This window comes from Rhagoletis zephyria, unplaced genomic scaffold (assembly GCF_001687245.7).
Source record: "Rhagoletis zephyria isolate East Lansing unplaced genomic scaffold, Rhagoletis_zephyria_1.1 Rzeph_scaffold_00480, whole genome shotgun sequence".
Classification (NCBI taxonomy): domain Eukaryota; kingdom Metazoa; phylum Arthropoda; class Insecta; order Diptera; family Tephritidae; genus Rhagoletis; species Rhagoletis zephyria.
In genome coordinates this window covers 65341-75414 of record NW_016157564.1, presented here as the reverse complement: position 1 = coordinate 75414, position 10074 = coordinate 65341, and positions in this window count along the sequence as shown.

Here is a 10074-nt window from a genome sequence, read left to right as displayed (position 1 = left end):
TTAAAAAATTTAGTGCTGTAATTCCATTAAATATAAAAAGCAAAAAACGATTCATTTAAAATAAATAGCATAGACAAAAATAGACTTTATAAAATGGAAAATGGAAAATATAAAATGGAAAATTACATTTTAATTATAATGAAATTCAGATTCATCATTTTTCGTTAATTGCTTAAATATTTTTATTACCTCCCTGAAATAGTTTAGAAATGTTTAGTTCTTAAAATACCGGAGAGTGCTGGAATTTCTATTTTATTTCTCGTTTTATTCAAATTGATTTGATTGATATTCTCTCCATATTTTCTGCCGAGATTGTAGTGCAAAGGACAGCTTCAAAAGAGGAAACGCTGCTACTTCATAATCTCCTTTTATCTTAAAAATTAGCTTAGAAAATTGGAACGGGAAATTTTATTTTATTCCTTTAAACTGTAATTTGTACTAGGGGGCAATTTAGTCAACTGTAAGCTTGTTTAAAAACTATAATTTACAGTTGAAACTTCGAATTTGGTAACATTGATATGTAAAAACATTTACAGGCACATACGACATTGTTTACATGGATTTTGTAGTAACAGACTGAAAACAGCCGCGCTGAAATGCCCAATCAACATCCAACACTGAACACATCTTTTCGCAATTTTTTCCCCTCACAAACAATTTCGGATTACGCCACTTTAAAGTGAAACATATTTGTTGTTATTTGGCGACAATATTGCCGAAAGCTTGAAATATACATACTGGCATATCGTCGTTTAAAGTGCAAAACCGCGTATCAACAAAATGCAAAACCGCGTATCAGCAAAATGCAAAACCGCGTATGAGAGGTTGCATAAATAATTTTCTAGAGAGTAAAAGCACTCATGTTTCAAATTGGTTCTCTCTTTTAGAAAGCAATCGCATTTCTGGATAGTATATTTTGATTGAGCCAAGAGCTTGTGTGAGCAAATCCAATTTTTGGCAGCCAATGTCAGTTACGCGGTTTTGCAGAATGACGATACGCGGTTTAGTACTTTAAACGACGATATGCATATTTACATTTTTTATGTACATAACTACGTACATATGTATGTATGTATGTATGAATATGCAATTAAAATGAGCCTGGGAAAGCGTCCTCTGCTTTACGCCATGTCTCCTCCCACTTTTCTCTTTCTCCTCCTACATTTCATATTTATCTGTCAGAAATTCATTCATTTTGTTATTGTCGTTTATTTCAAATAAAAAAATTGTTTGCGAAAAAAGCATCGAAATAAAAATAATTGCAAACAATGCCAATGTCTTCAACAATGGCAATAACAACAAACAGCAGATTGATCCTCTGATTAACGTCAGTGGCCAATTTCAGACTTTGTTAAATGAATATGGTATTCATTCGACTATTCTCATATACTTAAATACACACATATGTATGTAGATCATTAGAGTGAAGCTTAAAGTAAAGACAAGTAAACAGCAGAAAAACATTTTAAAATTGATGAATAACTTCCATTCGAACAATGAGGCCAAAGTTTAAAAATTTAACAAAAATTAAGGAATCCAGCTCTTACCATAGAAAATTGGAAATAAAGAGAAAAATAAGTTTTATTATAATCAAATCCACGTAATACATATGTATGTATTATTTAGGAACCAGCATTAACACCAACAATAATGTCAGCCCTGAAATCCAATGGAGAATCACTCTTGCCAACAAGTCCTACTTACTTTGTACTAAAACATTGACAATTGGGAAGTAAAGTCCTCTGCCATCGTACGAAAAGCACACTCTATAGATAAGTCGCTCATCATGCACGTGCTGGTATCTGTATGGCGTAAAAGCATAGAGAATGCGGCTCTTGGAGTTTTCGATAGAAAATTTACGGACATTTACGCGTTGGCGATGGCGAATGCCGCAGACAATCTAGCGATGAGCTGAATGAGCTTTAGAATGACATGGTCGTAGTGCACCTAATTAAAATACATTAGCTCTGCTGACTTGGCCATGTCATTTGAATGGACGTCGATGCTCCAGCTGGGGAAGTAGTATTCAACTCGGAACCCTATTCGTTGGAAAAGTCATCAGATCTGCACCGGTCGTTCGATGACGTGTCAAATTAAAGGGCTTGGCCTGTTGATGTGCAATGATGTTTTATTTTTTCGAAAAGAGTTGCCACTTGTTTGAAAAAAATAAAATCATAGATTACAATATGGTTATCAATAGGAATGTTTCTGGAAAGGCTTTACTTATAAAGAAAATAGAAAATCCTGATGTGTGACTTCTAAATCAATGTCCCAAAAAAATTTTCCAAGGAGATTTTGAAAAAATAAATATTCGAGTTTTTTTTTAACCAATCTAATGCTTCTTGCATATGTATATCCTTTTTTATGGCACTGTTCAATTCACTTAATCATACATATCGTCGTTTAAAGTGCAAAATCGCCTATCGCCGTTTCGTAAAACCGCGTAACTGACATTTTGCAAAAAATTTGATTTACTGATAGGACGCTCCAGGCATAAAACCTTATATATTCATGTGAAGATATCGATATAGACTATGTCCTGCAAAATAAAAGCATAGTTGCAATACCGCCGATCAAGAGTAGCATAACGTCGTTTAAAGTACAAAACCACGTATCAACACAGTGCAAAGCGGCGTATCAAGATATTGCAAAACCGCGTATGTGAATTATGTAAATTATCTTCTAGAGAGTAACAACACTCATATTTCAAAATGGTTCTTTTTTTTATAAAGCAATCGCATACCTGGCCAGTTATTTCAGGACGAATGGATAAAGATTGAGCCAAAAGCTTGTGTGAGCAAATCCAATTTTTGGCAGCTAATGCCAGTTACGGCGGTTTGCAGAATTACGATACGCGGTTTTGCACTTTAAACGACGATATATTTTTACTCTCTCCTCTAAAATCTTGGTGACTTTACATACGGGGTTTTGCATTATCGTGATACGCGGTTTTGTACTTTAAACGGCGATATGTAGCTGCGAAGCCCACCGAAAACCATACTTTATTTATGTGCTTGCATACATGTGTATACAGGGATAAAGGAAAACCAATTGTCACTTTGATGAGGCGCGAAAAATTGGCGCATGAATATCCGTTAAATAGACTCGAGGAATAAGTAGAGGCTCACTTTTACCTACTACGGGATGATTCGAGGGTGATGCAGATCTTTAACAATTGTTTATAAGCAATTGTTGTTGTCAAGCCCGATTAAATTTGTTTAATATGTTTTTTTTAATTTTTTTCAGACAAGAGGGTTGCCACCGGTTTAAAAAGTTTAATTGAAATTATTTAATAAGCTCAAAGAATTATCAACATATAGGTATCAGTCAAAGAGGGTTTGAAAAATCTTTATAAACGAACTATATTTAGCGGGGTTGCCACATATTTAAAAAATCAAACCGTCGTTGTTTTTGCAAAACCGCCCATCGACCAATTGCAAAATCGCATCATCATCCAGAGGGTTGCCATCTGTTTAAAAAGTTCAATTTAAATTGTGCAATAAATTAAATGAATTATTAAAGGATGCGTATGATTCTAAATATATTTGAAAACTCTTAATTTCTTACCTTTATTTAGGAGGGTCACCACGTGTCAGATCAATTAAATTCAACTTAATTCATCAGTTTATTGAAATAAAAGTGTCTCACAATGTCAGACGAAAGAGATTTAAGGTTTTAGTTTGAAAATACTTTAGAAAATTATTTCCACCTGTTTGAAAAGTCCAATGTAGTTAGCATATAGATAACTTTTTTGAAATATTAAGAAATGAAAGAGATTTATGAAAGCTTTAGTTCGAAAAATCTTTGATTAGGCTGTCCACTTTTTCGAGAAGTCATATCGATCTAACTAAGTTGTATGTATATCATACGAGAATAGGGTGACCAGACGTCCTGATTTATCAGTACATGTCCTGATTTCAGGGTCGAACTAAAGTGTTCTAACTGATTTTTCATTTGTTCTGAGTTTTGCAAAGCTGCGTAAACATATCGTTAGGCGCTTTTTTGTACATCGTTCACATAATAACATCCCTGCAAAACTCTAATGGCCGAAACTAACTACAATACACCTTCAAAATTAGATTGAGAACCACTGTGTCAAGGTACAACTGGTTTGATGCCAGAACAGTGGCGAATGAAGATGACATAGGATATGTTATTGAGTTTTACCCTTAGTATCCTACCTATTGTACATAAAGAAGGTGTTGAGCTTTTGTTGGCGACCTTGCAAAAGATGTTCACGGCGTCGCTTGCACTTGCCTACATCTAGGGTTGCCAGACGTACTGCTTTTTGGAGTAAACGTACTCCTTTTTATTGCAAAAAAAATATCTGGAAATGTACTCCTTTTTTAGTTTCGTGCTTCGTTTGTACTCCTTTTTCCAGCTATTAATATTTTATCATATACAGGGTGTAAAATAATATCTGTTGCACAGTTTTTTTTCGAAAAATAAAAGGGGCCTTTATAGATTTTGCGAAAAAGTAGTTTATTGTTAATTATCCACAGATTTTACTTCAATTTTATTAATTTGTTTTTAAATTTTAACCTTCATCTGGGTTTACCGGCGGTAAACACTTTGGGAGAAAAACGCAAGTCTTCGTCGGTTACTTTATTACATTTCTTCTGTAACCATAGGCTAATTTCCCCCATTTGGGTTCTGAAAAAGAGGTTTGTGCCGCATGTACTTATCTCCCAAAGCTGGCAAATGCAAATCAGGATTAAAATTTTAAAACCAATTAGTAAAATTAAAATAAAATATTTACAAAGTTAACAAAAAAAAACACAAAATCTATAAAGAACCCTTTTATTTTTCAAAAAACCTGTGCGACAGTTATTATTTTGCGCGCTGTACTTTGCCATTCATGTTGTGGCAAACACTACTTAGTAAGCAAAGTTAAGTGTGATAGTAAAAAGGTGTAAGCATAGCCTTAGGGGCAGGACGTTCGGGTATAAAAATCAGAAAAATATTAAATTAATTATAAGGCTTAAATTAAAAAAATGGTCTTACATTCAGGAAGAGGGAATTCTTTTGTAGTTTTTAGTTTTTTAGTTGGGGAAACTTTCCTATAAGGGCGGTCATTGAGACCCGAATTCTACGCAAAAATACTGTGGACGCAATTGAAAATTGTGACTTTTGGCAATTTTTCTAAGGGGTCCCGTAGGGGCCCTAAGTGGTCGGGAGTAACATTTTTGTCAATGGCGGCTCATGCCCTCTCCAAAAAGGTCGGAAAAGGTGCCACGTCCACTCCCCCTTCGATCACCATCTCTTTAACAATCTTCCCTATTGGAAAGCCAACCCATATAATTATTTATTTTTCACATTTATTGTTGCTTTGAAAAAGATTTCTAAGATATCTTTGTTTGTGTGTACCTAATTAATGGTAATTTGTAACAATAAATTGTACAAAAAATTAAAAAAAAAAATGTACTCCTTTTTTATGTCATGTACTGCTTTTTTCTATCGAAAATATAAATGTACTCCTTTCTCCGTTTCAAAATCTGGCAACCCTACCTACATCCCACAACTCTGAACTGAGAACTCTCAATTCTTACCATTTAGCGTAAAGCAATCATTTCAAAACTCAAGTCTGATGGAAAAGAAAGTGTTTGTGCTAACTTTCAATACTGCAGTGTCCTGATTTTTCCTACGACTTATCTGGTCACCCTATACGAGAAGGCATTTTTGTGATAGTCATACGATTTGCACCGTTCCACACAGAAACTTAGTTGTCAACATTTACGGAAAGTTCCCGAGCTGTAAAGATTTATGGGATTATCGAAATTTGTCCAGTTAAAGAAATGTATCAAGTTATCGATATTTATTGAATTGTCATTATTTAAAGACTTAGCGAAATTTATAGAGTTATGCATCGAGTTCCTTCAATTTACAGTGTTATCGATAACTATTGATCTACTGAAATTGGTCGATGCATCGAATCCAAGTATATGGAATTTTCAAAATATATCGATTTATCGAAATTTCAATGTATTACAAGTTTATCGAGTTATCACTGCTTATCGAATTTTATCGTGTTAACATAATGTAACGAGTTATCAAAATTTTTCGATAGCTTTCGAAAAGTGTGGAGCTGTCAAAATTAAAAATTTATAAAGGTATCCGAAGATATATACGTTTATGAGTTATCGAAATTTATCGAGCCCTCGAATTTCACAGTCATCTAAATTAGTCGAGTTATCGAATTTTGTTGAGTTATCGGATTTTAGAGTTTTTGAAATTCTTCGGATTATCGATATGTATCAAATCATTGAAATTTATAGATAAACTGGAATGTATCGGGTAAATTCCAAGTCCTGGCGAAGCCCTACAAACCTTCAAAGGTACAAAAAATTGTAGTCACGTTTTAGTTCAAAAGCAGAAGATTTACCGGTAAGTTACTTTGTACCTTATGAGTTTTGCTACGTGTTAAACCTTAAACTAAAAAAACTGTCGAATTTCGACAGTAACTGGCAATCTAGTTTACATAAAAACACAAACAGGGCGTTGATTTTATAACAATGTATGTTACTATTTTTTGCAAATTTTTTTAATTTGATCATAACACTTGGAAACAAATAATCGTCTGTTTTTCGAAAAAAACGTAGAACGATCATTTATGAGTGAGACTCAATCATTTGTTTATCAGAAGCCTTTGGCCAAATGAGGAATACCACTCAATACGACGAATCATTCTTCACCATGACAAGGCGAGCTCGCATATTTGATTGGTGAAAACATCAAATTAATGGGTCTATGTGGACTCCTTTTCGATCAAGAGCATTAAATGAAGATTAATTTGAATATCTATAAATCCGTTTGTAATGAGTTTTCCGTACAAGTCGGACCAACCCTCGTACATGTCGTTATTCCAATGGAATTTCATAATCCGAAAAAACATTTTTAGAGTTAAGTATGCAGAAATCGCAGCAAATGCTTCCTCCAGGTTGTGCAAAAAAGGTAATAATTTGTGTCTCATAATAAGTTAATCTAATTTCCTTTGGTTGCAATTGACTTCACTTTCCTTAGCAGCTATAACAAGAGAAAAATCGCTATTCAACCAAGGTAAGGGACCAAAATTTTTGTTCATGAAGAAAAACTGACTAAAAACTTTAATTTTTAGGGTGCATCTAAAACCTTCCCTAACGGATAAAAGACATACCGGCTTTCTCTGAATTTTACACTGATTAAAATAACTAAATGTTCTATCTGTTAATTTGACACAAAATATTTTTAATATTATCACTGATGGTGGCAGAGGAGAAAATTAACTAAATATTTGCAGTGGGAATTACTACACTGCGTATAATCATTTCCGCGTTATCGATTGTTAAATTCAATGATACGTTTTTGTTTTTGTCTGAAATATGAATGTTACTCATACGCGATTGATCAAACTTAGGGCCGGTTGTTCAATGTCTGGTTATCACTACCACTACACTATCGACGATTTCGACATCATGCATGTAACATGTGATCGATAAAGCAGTAGTAGATAAAGCTTCTACCTCCGATTTGTGCTAATCAGACATTTAACAACCGGCCCTTAATAGGAAAACAATAACAACTGATTATGCGAAAGCGATAAGTCGGAGCGTAGTTCTTTTTACTACAATTATGTATAGAATTTCTATTATTAAGCTTCTATTAAAAGGGCATCTTGAACTACACCTATGGCTAGTTAAACGTTAAAATATATTGCTTGGAAACCCAATGAAATGTTGTTTTGAACGGAAAAGGACCTATCTCGACTAGGCTACTTTGATTGAAGGGCTATAAAGATCAAGTTCATTTAATCTATGTTTTTCTTTAATATAATGTAAACGAGTGTCGTCTATACATTTGCTCGATTTTTTGTCGCATCGTTTTTCGTTTCGTTGGAAACGATTAGTTCACAAGTTGCCTGTAAAACCGCCTCGTGTAAATACCGGATAAGTGAATAACAATTGGCGAACAAGTTTTAAAATAATCAATGTGCTGCCTTTGAAAACAACCTTTAGGAACGGGACGCGCTTAATACTTCTCTATACTCCCGTAGGGTCCTGTTTGCAGTCAATTATATTCTTATTCACTGGAGGGTCTACCAGCTCCCAAGTTTCCTTTTTTTGGTACAAGTGGCCGGAACTCCTATAAAGGTGGATCCACGGTTCGTGTCCGGACAACTTTTTATTTACACTCAAAATATTTTTGTCGGAGAGGGTGATGAAGTATGGTTCACCGTTCAGTTCGGGACCTTTTATTTTATTCTGAAGCAAACAGCTGATTATATTGTTGCCTACATACGAAACTATAATTTTGAGGGCAAAAATGCCGAAAAACGCATAAAAGAGAGAACGCGGCAACCCCAATCATCAAGTCGTTCGGACAGAAAATCAAAATCAATTTTATTCGAACAAAGAGTGTTCCACTCATTTTTGTCGCACTCTCAGTGAGACAGAGTGGGAAAAGAGCGTGTATAATTACTAACAAAAAGTGTCCGGACACGAACGGTGAATCCGCCTTAACTACATAGCTCTCTTCCAATGCTTGAATTCCTCTTTTTATTTCCCTCTCGATCATCACTAGTTTTTAATTTTTTTGCCATACCTTTGTTTATTTGCCCGTTCGCATTTACAATCACACGATCGTCTGACTCGGTTACATATGAAGATTCACATCCAATAGAGCAGTAATATCATATTTGACCGCAGGCACAAAACCAACATCATCACTAGTATTCGAGGCAGTAGATACTAGCTTCGGCATTATGCGCAATAACAAACATCATCAATGTTCTAATTTTCGTTGTTGGTGTTTCCGACAGGGTAGGAGCAGGCTTGCCAACTTGGCTCAAACCGTGTCATTTTTGGCCTTAATTTACTTCAAATGAAACATCATTTTTGGAATCTGCTTCTCATTTAAATGCTAGAGGAAAGGATTAAAAAGAATGGCGCCATTTTTGGCACATTTATTTTTCTATTCGGCACTTTTTAACCTCAATATTGCAGCTCATAACTAAGGATAGCTGGCAGCCATAGGTTGGAGTATGATGAATTGTGGAACGATTTTCCGTAATCCCTTGTCAAATTTTCAAAAAAATATATCATCACCAATATTGTCCAAATTAAAAAAAAGGAAGAAAGTCTAAGTTCGGGCGGAGCCGAACATTAAATACCCGGCGCAAGTATTAAATATATGTTTTCCACCTTTCCGAAAGCTACCGCTACATGATAAGCCGGGGTGTATACATTTTAAGTAAATTAGCGTCCTTAAATTTCGAAATATTGAAATTTCAAGCATTTCTGAAATTTACCGTTATATGAAAAGCGGCCTCAATTTTAGTCCGATTTCAACAATTTTCAACGGTTTGCTTTTATGTGGCAAGCACAATAACCATACCGAGTTTGGTACAAATTGGTAGAACGGTTACCGATATACATATATGTGATCATAAGTGGGCGGTGCCACGCCCATTTTCCAAAATTTTATCATAAACGTATTTCTTGGTAAAGAATTGTTGCAAGCATCAATTTTGAATAAATTAGCTTCAATATTTACTGATTTATCGAAGATTTTGTATTTCTCGAAATTACCGTTATATGGGATGTGGGCGTGGTTATTGTCCGATTTTTTAAATTTTCGGCCATTTAGTATGCTGTACCAAGGCCAACAACTGTGCCAAGTTTGGAAGAAATTGGTGCAGCGGTTACCAAGATATACACATGTAACCATAAGTGGGCGTGGCTACGCCCATTTTCCAAAAATTTATAATATTCTTATTTTTCGTCTAAAAATTATTGTAAATATCAATTTTGAGTGAATTATCTTCAGTAGTTACTAAAATATCGCAGTTTTCGTTTTTCTGAAAATTACCGTTATATGGGAGGTAGGCGTGGTTATTGTCCGATTTTTAAAATTTTCAGCCATTTAGTATGCTGTACTAAGGCCAACAACTGTGCCAAGTTTGGAAGAAATTGGTGCAGCGGTTACCAAGATATACACATGTAATTAATAAGTGGGCGTGGCTACGCCCATTTTCAAAAAATGTTAATATTCTTATTTTTCGTCTAAAATTTATTATAAATATCAATTTTGAGTGAATTA